This window comes from Bos indicus, chromosome 20 (genome assembly GCF_029378745.1).
Source record: "Bos indicus isolate NIAB-ARS_2022 breed Sahiwal x Tharparkar chromosome 20, NIAB-ARS_B.indTharparkar_mat_pri_1.0, whole genome shotgun sequence".
NCBI classification, from domain to species: domain Eukaryota; kingdom Metazoa; phylum Chordata; class Mammalia; order Artiodactyla; family Bovidae; genus Bos; species Bos indicus.
Window position 1 is genome coordinate 33,873,229 of NC_091779.1, and position 13,558 is coordinate 33,886,786.

Here is a 13,558-nt window from a genome sequence, read left to right on the forward strand (position 1 = left end):
CCAGTCCATTCTGAAGGAGATCAGCCCTGGGATTTCTTTGGAAGGAATGATGCTGAAGCTGAAACTCCAGTACTTTGGCCACCTCATGCGAAGAGTTGACTCTGGAAAAGACTCTGATGCTGTGAGGGATTGGGGGCAGGAGGAGAAGGGGACAACAGAGGATGAGATGGCTGGATGGTGTCACTGACTTGATGGACATGAGTTTGGGTGATCTCTGGGAGTTGGTGATGGACAGGGAGGCCTGGCGTGCTGTGATTCATGGGGTTGCAGAGTCAGACACGACTGAGTGACTGAACTGAACTGAACTGAAGCAGCAACTGTTAGAGGGCAATACTCAGTTTTATATTTGCTTGAAATGTTTTTATGTCACACTCATTCTACCATGTGAGGATACACTGAGAAATCAGCAGTCTATAGCCCCAAATGAGGGCCCTCACCAGATCCTGATCATACCGGCACCCTCACCTTGGACTCCCAACTTCTAGAGCTGTGAGAAATAAATGTCTCTTGTTTTCAAGCTATCCAGTCTATGGTAATTAGTTATAGCAGCCTGTAGACTAAGTCAACAATTGATCCTTTTATCAACAGAATGAATGATGAAAATTCAAGATGGAAGAAGATGGATCGGTTGTTCCTTCTGAGAACTCTCAGTCTGGCACAGAGAGGAGACACATGTTGGCCTGATTTGCAGTGAAGCTGCTTTCTGTTGATGGCACTACTTTGGTTTTCTATAGAAGTACCTTTCCTCTGCAATCTCATCTTAGACTGATTACAACTTCCTCAATGCCTGCTATCCAGTGGCAGAAGAGAGCAAGTGTGTGATATCAGCAAGACTGATTTTCATGCCAAGGTGTCCATTAATTTTAAACCTCTGGTGACCTTGGGTGGTGTCTGGATGGTAAAACTGAGTTATTTACAGAATTGCAGTGATAATGATCACAGCATCTGCTTGGGAGCTCATCAGTACCTACACAGACTTTATTGTTTTTTTATGATTATCATCATGACCACAGAAGTTCAAGGAAAGGGGGAGTCCAGGGAAATTTCCTGAGGGCTCTGGTCTCTAGTCCTCCTTTAAGTGGTCAGCCATGCTCTCAACATCATGGTATAATAATTGTATCAGATTCCTTTTGTTTCATAAGTTCCAGCAAGTAAAACCAAGCTGTGAGTTGGAAGACTCTTTTTATTGCACATCTGTGTAGTGGTAGAGTTATTGACATGAGGGGTCTTGTGAAAGCCTCATTTTAGTGGCTTGTCTGATTGCTCATGTTATTACCCAAGTAGGAAGTGGCATTGCTTGAGTTTGTATGCAGGTCCTCTAACTGCAGTTCTCGTCATTTTTCCACTTCAACACAGGTTGGTTGGACTTTTTTCCTAATTTTTGACGATGCTTTAGCTACTAGAGGGGACCATCACAGATCTTGACCTCACACTTCTTGTAGGGTGGACGCAGCCATTGATCTGGGTCACCTTCCTTTGCATTGGTGTCACTGAGAATGCCACCTTTCAAATGCTGCTGCCCTGATATCTTCAGTTCTCTGATGGCTCTTTGTTAATGTATATTACTTTTAATGGTTCACGTCTGTCAGGTTAACAGGTTGATTTTAACTCTGAGAAAAAAGTCAGGAAACCTGGGCCTTTCCAGGTAACTGACAGGGCCCTCTTGTGTGATTCTGGAAAGGTTGCTTAAATCCTTTAAGGTCACTTTTCTCATTTATCTGAAGGAGGAGACCTCGATGAATAATTTTTAATTATAAGAACTCTTTTCTCCCTCAAGATGAAATCTGGCATAGAATTTGGTGAATCAAACTGATACAACTCAGTTTGCTCAGGTTGAAGTTGGGGCCCAGAGCATTGCCTTCTTAGCCTCCCTGTTTCTCCCATAAGTGGCTCCTGAAACACTGATGCAGATGAAGTAGATGATTGTCAAATTGCTTTATTAGTTGCTACACGGCTTTTCTTACTGCTTTCTGCCTAAGACTGGAGATTTTGAACTGTGTATCATTTGCAGGGAGCCTGACCCTGGAGCTGGATGCCTGATTTTGATTCCTAGCCCTACTTCCTGATTGGCCAGGTCACCTTTAGCCAATCACTTCATCTCCATGCATCTGTTTCTGCATCTTTAAATAAAGATAATAATAGTACCTGCTTTACAGGGTTGTTGCAAAACATTTAGAATACTGGCTGGCACTGTATAAATGGCAGCTATTATTCTTATCATCTCCAGGATCTAGCTGGGTTTTGTAGGGAGTGGAGGCTTAATAGTGACCATTAATTAACTGGTTTCTGCAGACCTGGGAGAGCTTTCAGTTATCGTGTGGTCCAATGTCTCATACATTTGCCTTTCTGGAGGCGTTCCTGGGTTATCTGTTAAGATGCAGATTCCTAGACCTCACTGTAAGACTTACTGAACCAGTCTCCAGGGAAGCAGGATGGAAATCTGTAATTTTAACAAGTGTCCTGTGAGATATTTATAGACAATTTGAGCAGTACTGTGGTGTTCAACTCATTTCATGGATTAGAAACCTGCATGCATGGGAGGAGAAACCACTGGCTCAAGTTCAGTTAGTGGTGGAACTGGGATTAGAACCCAGGTCCCTATCCCTGATCCAGGGTTATTCTCGCTCACCCTTTTGCTCTGTGATGGCTCTGCCATTTCTGACCAGGTGCCTGAGCTTGGCAGATTCAGCAGTTTCAGGACAGTGTTACCAAAGCAGCGTTTGATGGCAGGCACAAGTTACCTGCCAGAAGGGTACATGAGTTCTCTTCTTTAGGTGGATTTTGAGCTCTCTTGTTTACTCTTGACTTTGTGCTTCTGGGATAATGATTCTCTTGGAACCTGCGTGCCCTGAATGATCTCAAAGTCTGGTAATAGTTCTTGCTGTCCAGTTTTCACAGGAACAACAATACCAAGTACAAGTCAATGCCAAGATGGGGGAGTGGGCAGTTAGATTAAATGAAAATGCCAAAATACTGAGTACACTTAGCCAATTTGCATCATGTGAAACACTTTGAAGCCTGAGGACAGAAACCAAAAATATGTTTCTGTTCAGGGGCAGCTGACAGCACCAATTACCAGTGTTATTACTGTTATTATCATCATCATTACCATCATTCCTCTCATAAATTTGAAGGTAGGTAGCTGGACTCTGTCTTTTGGAGCAGTCCTGCAGGAAGGAAGGGCTGTGATGCATTTTAAACAAATAAGTGTGGGAGCATGTGTGGCCCCGTAACTCAGCCTCTCAGCTCAAACCACAGATCTTCGCTCTCCCACCCACAAATGTTCAGTTTTTATATCACAGTGATGCCAATTTTCCACACCCAGGCCTTGTTCTGGCAATAAAGAACCTTAAAAAAATGTGTGCAGTAAACAGATCCCCTTGGGGAAGTGTCCCCCTCTACAGGAGGAGGGAGGCTAGAAGGACAAAGCAGAGGGAACAAGAGGCAGATGCGGTGACAGGGGAAGTGCAATCCTTTATTCCTGAAGAGCAGGTTGAGCCCTTGAACTTGAAGAGATTTAGAGATGAAAAGATAAGATGTAACTGGAGTCCAGGTTCTTAGGGGAAATGCCAGTTTTAAACTCTGCGGGTGGGATTGGACCTTGCTTCCTTAGAGGGAGGAGAAGAAATTCAATTGACTGTTTTAAAAAGAGAACAAAACAATTTATTTAGGTGTCCACTCTTATTCACTCAGACTAGTTTTGCTGCTTTGGATAACAAATCCAACTCCTCTTTTTATAGTAGAAGATGTTGGAGCCCAGGTGGAAATTCATAATTTTATTTTGGAGAAAGTCCTTGTCTCTCAGTGCTTGTCTTTTTTCCTAGGGCAGAGTTAAGTAGTGTGGGACATTCCCAGAGTGTCAAATAGGGGAGATTTCATTTGTCCTCCTAGCTAGCCCTCTGTTCTCCAGCCATACTTTATTTTAAGCTTTAACAATTTATATTTCAATTGAGTAAACATTTGGCATGGTGTGTAAGTTATGAGAGGAATAAACTACAATACATACAGTTACCTGGTTTTTCTTAAATGATCCTGGACTGAGCAACCTTTTCCACATTGACAATGCAGGAATTACTAATGTTCTTGTTGATGACATTTAGACTCTAAAAGATTCCAAAATGCTTTCTTACTCTTTGAGCAATATCAAATTATATTCTTTCTAATTTTATTGTGGATTAGTAAGTATTTTGGGAGAAGGAAATGGCACCCCACTCCATGGGAGAATCCCATGGACAGAGGAGCCTCGTGGGCTGCAGACCATGGGGTTGCTAAGAGTCGGACACGACTGAGCAACTTCACTTTCACTTTTCACTTCCATGCATTGGAGAAGGAAATGGCAACCCACTCCAGTGTTCTTGCCTGGAGAATCCCAGGGACGGGGGAGCCTGGTGGGCTGCCGTCTATGGGGTCGAACAGAGTCAGACACGACTGAAGTGACTTAGCAGCAGCAGCAGCAGTAAGTATTTTGAAATGGATTGAAAATTGGAGAATCCATGTTAATCCCCTAATTCTTCAGATGCGTGTGTGTTTAGTTGCTAAGTCGTGTGTGATTCTTTGTGACTCTATGCACTGCAGCACGGTATGTTTCCCTGTCCTTCACTATCTCCCAGAGTTTGCTGAGATTCATGTACATTGAATCAGTGATGCTATCTAAACATCTCATTCTCTGCTGCCCTCTTCTTCTTTTACCTTGAGTCTTTCCCAGCATCAAACCAGTCAGTCCTAAAGGAAATCAACCCTGAATATTCACTGGAAAGATTGATGCTGAAGCTGAAGCTCCACTATTTTTGTCACCTGATGCAAATAGCTGACTCATTGGAAAAGAGCCTGATGCTGGGAAAGGTTTTTCAGGTAAAGAAATGTAAATGCAGGGACTTCTCTGATGATCCAGTGGCTGACTCCATGCTCCCAATGCAGAGGGCCTGGGTTCAATCCCTGGTCAGGAAACTAGATCCCATATACCACAACTAAGAATTTGCATGGTACAACTGAAAAAAAAAAAAAAAAAAGATCCCATGTGCTGCAACTAAGATCTGACACAGCCAAATACATAAATATTTAAAAAAGAAATGGAAATGCAAAATGATTAAGTGACTTGCTTTAAGTCACCCTGGTGAATAGCAGAGGTGATTACAGTTGGAATCTTTTGATTCATCTACATGTTCTAATCTTTTAAAACTCAAGTCAGTTCACAATGGTGTTTCTTTTTCAGCAGGTTTAACTTATGTTCTTCTACTGTGTGTTCAGCACTAGACTGTTTAATATGCTTAAGTGTGTGGTGTGTAAGTGTGTGTGTTTAAGAGCAGAAGAGATATAAGAAATGCTAATAGTCTCCCAAGTATAATACTTACAATGTAGTCAGGGATATGAGACCTACACAGGTAAAGCGATGGATGGCACAGCCCAGTGATGTTTCCCAAACTTTTATGTGCATGAAAATCACTGGGGATCTTGTTAAAATGCAGCTTCTGATTCTCTAGAGATGGAGTGAGTCCCAAGATTCTGCACATCTTACAGACTCTCAGGTGAAGCATATGCTATCAGAAGAAGTATACTTTGAATAATAAGGCCAGGCAGCAGATAATTAAGGGGCAGATTGTGTAGTATAATTATAAAACATGAAGGAGTGGAGAGTAATAAAGGGTAATCAGGGAAAGTTTCCTGGAATACATGGAATTTGAGCTCCCTCTTGAATTATTGTCTGGCTTTGAATTGGTAAAGGAATTAGACAAAGGGGTAAAGTAAGTTAAGGGTAAAGGCACAGGGGCAGGAATGAGTGAAATGTGCTTGTGAGTTGGTGAGGAAATAGTGTTGCCTGGATTGAAGGGGGTAAGGTGCTGTGATAGGCAGCCACTGAGACGGCCCCGTTGACTCCCGTTTCTGGTATTTATGCCCGTGTGTAACACCCTCCATTACGTGTGGCCTTGAGTCTAGTGACTCACTTCTAAGGAAGAGAGCACAGCAGAAGTGATGGGGCTCCATCGCCAAGAGCCTGACTTCCGACCTGCTCTGTTGCACCATCACTTTCTCTGAAGGAAGCCAGCTGACAGGTGAGGACCTGCCCCGTGGCCCCGTGGCCCCCGTGGCAGGGAGCTGATGTGATGTCTCCGGTCAACAGCCAGCGAGCAACTGAGGTGTTGCAACAACCATGTGGGTGAGTCGGAAGCACATTCTTTCTGAGTCAAACCTAGATGGCTACAGTGTTGGCAAATGCCAAGAGGCTGAGCCAGAGGATGCCGCTAAGCCACTGCCAGAGTCCTGGCCCACACAAACTGTGAAATAATTATGTTTGCTGTTTTAAGATGCTAAATTTGGAGGTAGTTTGTTACACAGCCAGGGATAACTCATACAGTTGGATATAATTTTGAAGGGAGAAAGAGCTAGTGTGAAATCTAATTGTGGAGCAGAAAGGGATTTGAAAGACTGGTACAGCAGTTAGGATATGATGTGAAAAATGAGTTCTCTCTCACACACAGAGCTTTATGGAGATATAATTTGTACATCATATCATTCACTCATTTAAAGTGTGCAGCTCTGGTTTTTAGTATGTTCATAGAATTATGAAACTGTCACCACAATCCATTTTGGGATACTTTCATCATCCCTCAAAAAAGGTCATGTACTCGTCAGCAAACACACCCCGTTTCCTCCCTGACCTCCCAGTCTAAGGCAACCCCTAATCTCCTTTCTGTTTCTGTGAATTTTCCTATTCTGGACATTTCAGATGAATAGAATGATATAATAGTTGGCCTTTTTTTGTCTGGCTTCTTAGCATATTTTTAAGATTTCTCTGTGTTATATAGCATGTCAGTGTATTGTGACTTTTTCATTTTGAATAATATTACATTCTATGGATATTTACATTTTATTTATTCCTTGAGAAGTTCATGCTTGTTTGAGTCATTTCTACCTTTTTGGCTATTACAAATAATGTTGCTGTGAACTTTCTTCTAAAAGATTTTATGTGGACTGTGGGTTTTTTTTTTTTTTTTGGACCATGTTTTCATTTTTCTAGAGTATATGCCTACAAGTAGAATTCCTGGGTCATATCATAACTCCAACATTTTGAGGAACTGTCAAACAGTTTTCCAGAGTGGCTGCACTGTTTTACAAATACTCTAGAATTAATAATATGTAATGATTCCAATTTCTTCACATTCTTGCCAACACTTGTTACTATCTGCCTTTTTAATTATACCTATCCTAAGGAAATGGCTACCCATTCCAGCATTCTTGCCTGGAGAATCCCATGGACAGAGGAAGCTGGCAAGCTACAGTCCATGGAGTTGCAAAGAGTTGGACACAACCGAGTGGCTTTTGATGATCCAACAGATTTTGGCAATTTGATCTCTGGTTTGACTATGCCAAAACCTTTGACTGTGTGGATCACAATAAACTGTGGAAAATTCTGAAAGAGATGGGAATACCAGACCACCTGACCTGCCTCTTGAGAAATCTGTATGCAGTTTAGGAAGCAACAGTTTGAACTGGATATGGAACAGCAGACTGGTTCCAAATGGGGAAAGGAGTACGTCAAGGCTGTATATTGTCACCCTGCTTATTTAACTTATATGTAGAGTATCATGAGGAATGCTGGGCTGGATGAGGCACAAGCTGGAATCAAGATTGCCGGGAGAAACATCAATAACCTCAGATATGCAGATGACACCACCCTTATGGCAGAAAGTGAGAACTAAAGGGCCTCTTGATGAAAGTGAAAGAGGAGAGTGAAAAAGTTGGCTTAAAGCTCAACATTCAGAAAACTAAGATCATGGCATCTGGTCTCATCACTTCATGGGAAATAGACGGGAAAACAGTGGAAACAGTGGCTGACTTTACTTTTTGGGGCTCCAAAATCAATGCAGATGGTGACTGTGGCCATGAAATTAAAAGACGCTTACTCCTTGAAAGAAAAGCTATGACCAACCTAGACAGCATATTAAAAAGCAGAGACATTATTTTGCCAACAAAGGTCTATCTAGTCAAGGCTATGGTTTTTTCAGTAGTCATGTATGGATGTGAGAGTTGGACTATGAAGAAAGCTGAGCGCTAAAGAATTGATGCTTTTGAACTGTGGTGTTGGAGAAGACTCTTGAGAGTCCCTTGGACTGCAAAGAGATCCAAACAGTCCATCCTAAAAGAGATCAGTCCTCAGTATTCATTGGAAAGACTGATGCTGAAGCTGAAGCTCAGCTTTTTAAAGTACTTTGCCCACCTGATGGGAAGAGCTGACTCACTGGAAAAGACCCTGATGCTGGAAAAGATTGAAGGCAGGAGGAGAAGGGGACGACAGAGGATGAGATGGTTGGATGGCATCACTGACTCAGTGGACGTGAGTTTGGGTAAACTCTGGGAGTTTGTGATGGACAGGGAGGCCTGGCATGCTGTAGGCCATGGAGTCGCAAAGAGTAGGACGTGACTGAGCCACTGAACTGACTGACTGAACTGAGTGGCTTTCACAGTGTGTGTGAAGTAGAATGTCATTGTGATTTTGATTTGCATTTTTCTAATGATTGATGCCCAAGCATCTTTTCATGTGCATATTTACCATTTGTATGGATTCCTCAGAGAAATATCTATTTAACTCCTTTGTTCATTTTTAAATTGTGTTGTTTTTATTATTGAGTAGTAAGGGTCCTTTATATATTCTAGATACAAATCTCATCATATTTACGATTTGTAAAAATATTCTCCCACTCTGTGGATTGTCTTTTGAAGGTATCCTTCAAAGCACATAGGTGCTAATAAGTCTTGTCCAACTTTGTGCGACCTTAAGGACTGCAGCCCGTCAGGCTCCTCTGTCCTTGGGATTCTCCAGGCAGGAATACTGGAATGAATTACTGTGCCTTCCTCCAGGGAATCTTCCCCACCCAGGGATTGAACCTGTGTGTCTTAAGTCTCTTGTATTGGTGGGCGGGTGGGTTCTTTACCACTAGTACCACCTGAGAAGCCCCTTTCAAAGCCCAATTAAAACACCTGGTTTTAATTTTGATGAAGCCTAATTTATCTCTTTTTTTCCTAGTCACTTATATTTGGGCACTGTATCTGAGAAAGCTTTGCCTTGCCCAAGGTCACTAAGATTTAACCCAATCTCTTCTAGGATCTTTGTAGCTTTAGCTCTTATATTTACATATAATATACATTTGGAGTTAAGTTTTGTATATGGTATAACGAAGAGGTTCAACTTTGTTCTTTTACATGTGGTCTTCACTTTCACTTTTCACTTTCATGCTTTGGAGAAGGAAATGGCTACCCACTCCAGTGTTCTTGCCTGGAGAATCCCAGGGATGGGGGAGCCTGGTGGGCTACCGTCTCTGAGGTCGCACAGAGTTGTACATGACTGAAGAGACTTAGCAGCAGCAGCAGCACACAGCTATCCCAGCACTATTTCTTGAAAAGACTTTTCCCCATTGAATTGTCTTATGTTCTTTTTGACAATCAATTGACTGTAAATGTGAGGATTTATTTTTAATAATTTTATTAAACTGTTAATTTTAATGATTCATTTTATTCTTAATTTAATTTTATTAATTTTATTCCATTGATCTATATGTCTAAGCTTATGCCAGTGCTGCACTGTCTCATTTACATTCAGTTCAGTTCAGTTCAGTCGCTCAGTCATGTCCGACTCTTTGCGACCTCATGGCCTACAGCACGCCAGGCCTGCCTGTCCATCACCAACTCCCGGAGTTCACTCAGACTCACGTCCCTCGAGTCAGTGATGCCATCCAGCCATCTCATCCTCTGTCGTCCCCTTCTCCTCCTGCCCCCAATCCCTCCCAGCATCAGAGTCTTTTCCAATGAGTCAGCTCTTCTCATGAGGTGGCCAAAGTATTGGAGTTTCAGCTTTAGCATCATTCCTTCCAAAGAACACCCAGGACTGATCTCCTTCAGAATGGACTGGTTGGATCTCCTTGCAGTCCAAGGGACTCTCAAAGAGTCTTCTCCAACACCACGGTTCAAAAGCATCAATTCTTCGGTGCTCAGCTTCCTTCACAATCCAACTCTCACATCCATACATGACGACTGGAAAACCGTAGCCTTGACTAGACGGAACTTTGTTGGCAAAGTAATGTCTCTGCTTTTGAATATGCTATCTAGGTTGGTCATAACTTCCCCTCCTAGGAGTAAGCATCTTTTAATTTCATGGCTGCAATCACCATCTGCAGTGATTTTGGAGCCCTCCAAAATAAAGTCTGACAGTTTTCCCATCTATTTCTCATGAAGTGATGGGACCAGATGCCATGATCTTAGTTTTCTGAATGTTGAACTTTAAGCCAACTTTTTCACTCTCCTCTTTTACTTTCATCAAGAGTCTTTTTAGTTCCTCTTCACTTTCTGCCATAAGGGTGGTGTCATCTGCATATCTGAGGTGATATTTCTCCTGGCAATCTTGATTCCAGCTTGTGCTTCTTCCAGCCCAGGGTTTCTCATGATGTCCTCTGCATATAAGTTAAATAAGCAGGGTGACAATATACAGCCTTGACGTACTCCTTTTCCTATTTGGAACCAGTCTGTTGTTCCATGTCCAGTTCTAACTGTTGCTTCCTAACCTGCATATAGGTTTCTCAAGAGGCCGGTCAGGTGGTTTGGTATTCCCATCTCTTGAAGAATTTTCCACAGTTTATTGTGATCCACACAATCAAAGGCTTTGGCATAGTCAATAAAGCAGAAATAGCTTTGTGGAAATCTTTGAAATCAAGATGTGTGAATTCTCCTATTTTTTTCTTCTTTTTCTCAAGCTTGTCTTGACTGTCCTGTCCTTTGCATTTTTATATGAATTTACAGATTCACTCATCAAATTTTGCAAAAATTCAGCTGGGGTTTTGGGAGAGAATGTGTTGATTCTGTACATCAGTTGGGGAATATTGCCATCTTAAAGATAGTTAGTCTTTTACCCATGAATATAGCCATCTTTGCATTTATTTAGATATTTTAAATTTCTTCATCTATGTTTAATAATTTTCAGAGTACAAGTTTTACACTTATGTATAAGTAAGTACATATACTTACTTATGGCTAAGTATTTCAGTACAAGTTTTACACTTATGTATAAGTAAGTACATATACTTACTTATGGCTAAGTATTTTATTCTACTTATTACTGTTATTTTCTTAATTTCATTTTTGATTGCTCATTGCTGTTATATAGAAACACATTGATTTTTGTATATTATTCTTGTACCCAATAACATTATATACTCATTTATTAGCTTTAACAGTTGTTTAATGGATTTCTTAGGATATTGCATGTATACAATCATCTCATCCACACATGGAGACTGATTCCCTTTTTCCTGTCTGATCTATGTGCCTTTTATTCCTCTTGTTTACGTAGTTGCTCTGGCTAGAACTTCCAGTACCACACTGAGTAGAAGCAGCAAGGGTTGATATTATTTTCTTAGTTCTGATCTTAGGAGGAAGGTATTCAGTCTTTCATCTTTAAATATAATGTTAGTTGTGGGTTTTTTTTATTTGTTTGTTTAGTAAGTGCCTTTTATCAGATTGAGGAAATTCCTTCTATGCCTAGTTTGTTGAGTGTTTTTATCATGGCAAGTGTGTTAGTTTTTTCTGGTTCTGTCGATCATTTGGGTTTTGTCCTTTTTTTTTTTTTTTTTTCAATTGATATGAAGTATTACATTGAGTTTTGAATGTTAAACCAACCTTGCATTCCTGAAACAAATTCCTCTTGGTCACATATCATCCTTTTTATACATTGCTGGGTTTGGTTGATATTATTCTATTGAGACTTTTCGAGACTATATAAGTAGAATATATTGGTCTATAGTTTTCTTGCAGTGTCTTTGTCTGGTTTGTTACCAAGATGACAACTCATATAATTAGTTGGGAACTGTTTCTTCCTCTTTTTTTGGAGGAGTAGAATTTGTGAAAAATTGTTATTAATTAAAAAAATCTTGAGTAGAATTCACCACCGAAGCCATCTGTGTCTAAGTTTTTCTTTGTGGGAAGTTTTAAAGTAATTAATGCAACTTCTTTAATTATAGAGGTCTGTTTAGAATTTCTATTTCTTTTTTTTGAGTCAGTTTTAGTAGTTTGTGTCTTTCTAAGAATTTGCCCATTTTTAAAATATTTGTCCATTTTTAAAAATTATATAATGAATTCATAGTATTCCCTTATAATCTTTTTGAATATTTTGACATCAGTGGTGATATTTCCTCTTTCATTCCTGATTTTAGTAATTTGAGACTTCTCTCTTTTTTTTTTTTCTGGTCGGTTAGCCCAAAGTTTTGCTAACATTGTCCTTTCAAAAGACCACATTTTGGTCTTGTGATTTTTCTCTTTTGCTTTTCTCTTCCTTATTTCATTAATTTCTAGTGTAATGCTTATCATTTCCTACCTTCTGCATGCTTTGCCTTGATGTGATCTACTTTTTTCAGTATCTTAAGATGAAAGGCAAGTTACTGATTTGAGATTAAAAAAATATATATAGACATTGCTGCTGCTGCCGCTGCTAAGTAGCTTCAGTTGTGTCCGACTCTGTGCGACCCTATAGACGGTAGCCTACCAGGCTCCCCTATCCCTGGGATTCTCCAGGCAAGAACACTGGAGTGGGTTGCCATTTCTTTCTCCAGTGCATGAAAGTGAAAAGTGAAAGTGAAGTTGCTCAGTCGTGTCCGACTCTTAGCGACCCCATGGACTATAGCCTACCAGGCTCCTCTGCCCATGGGGTTTTCCAGGCAAGAGTACTGGAGTGGGTTGCCATTGCCTTCTCTGATATAGACATTACTAACTATAAATATTCTTCTAAGCCTTGCTTTATTTGCATGCCATGTTTTAGTATGTTATGCTTTTATTTTCATTCATCTGAAAGATTTTAATTTCTCTTTTTTCTTCTTTGATCCACTGATTATTTAAAAAGGTATTATTTAATGTGCACATATATGCAAGTGTTCTAAATTCCTTTGTTATTGATTTATATTGATTATTTCATTCCTTTATTCTAGTTGGCAGACACACTTTGTATGATTTCATTTAGAAAATTTATTGAGGCTTGTTTTATCATCTAGCATATAGTGGATCCTAAAGAAATCTTTGTGTGTGCTTGGGCAGAATACACACCCTACAGGTGCTGGTTAGAGCATTCTATACGTGTTTGTCAGGGCTTAGTTGTTTCATAGTGTTGTCCAATATTATTTCTTTTTTGATCTTCTCTCTAATATTTCTGTCCTTCTGGAAAGAAATAACAAATGCTGTTGAGTCATTTATTCCCCCCTTCAGTTCTGTCAGTTTTTGCATATTTTGGGGGTTCTATTGTTAAATGCATATGTTTATAATTGCTGTGTTTCTGATAGATTGACCATTTTATTATTATAAAATATCTTTATTCTCTAGTAATTTTTTTGTTTGTCTTAGCATATAGTTTGGCTGGTAGTAATGTAGCTACTCCAGCTTTCTTGTGGTTGTTTTTTGCATCATGTATCTTTCTCTCTCCTTTTACTTTCAGAATTTTTTATCTTTGAATCTATAGTGTGTTTTCTGCAGAGCAAATAGTTGGGCCTTGTTTTTAATCCAGTCTGACAATCTCTGACTTTGATTA

General features: G+C 40.2%; 1 long non-coding RNA gene across 1 annotated transcript in view; it reads left to right on the forward strand.

The window, feature by feature from the left end:
- Positions 1-5,500: 5,500 nt before the first annotated feature.
- Positions 5,501-13,558, forward strand: part of LOC139178011 (uncharacterized) — a 60,634-nt gene continuing 52,576 nt past the window's right edge. The window contains exon 1 of the long non-coding RNA XR_011562438.1: positions 5,501-6,154. This is a non-coding gene — a long non-coding RNA (uncharacterized lncRNA). The remainder of the gene's footprint in view (positions 6,155-13,558) is intronic.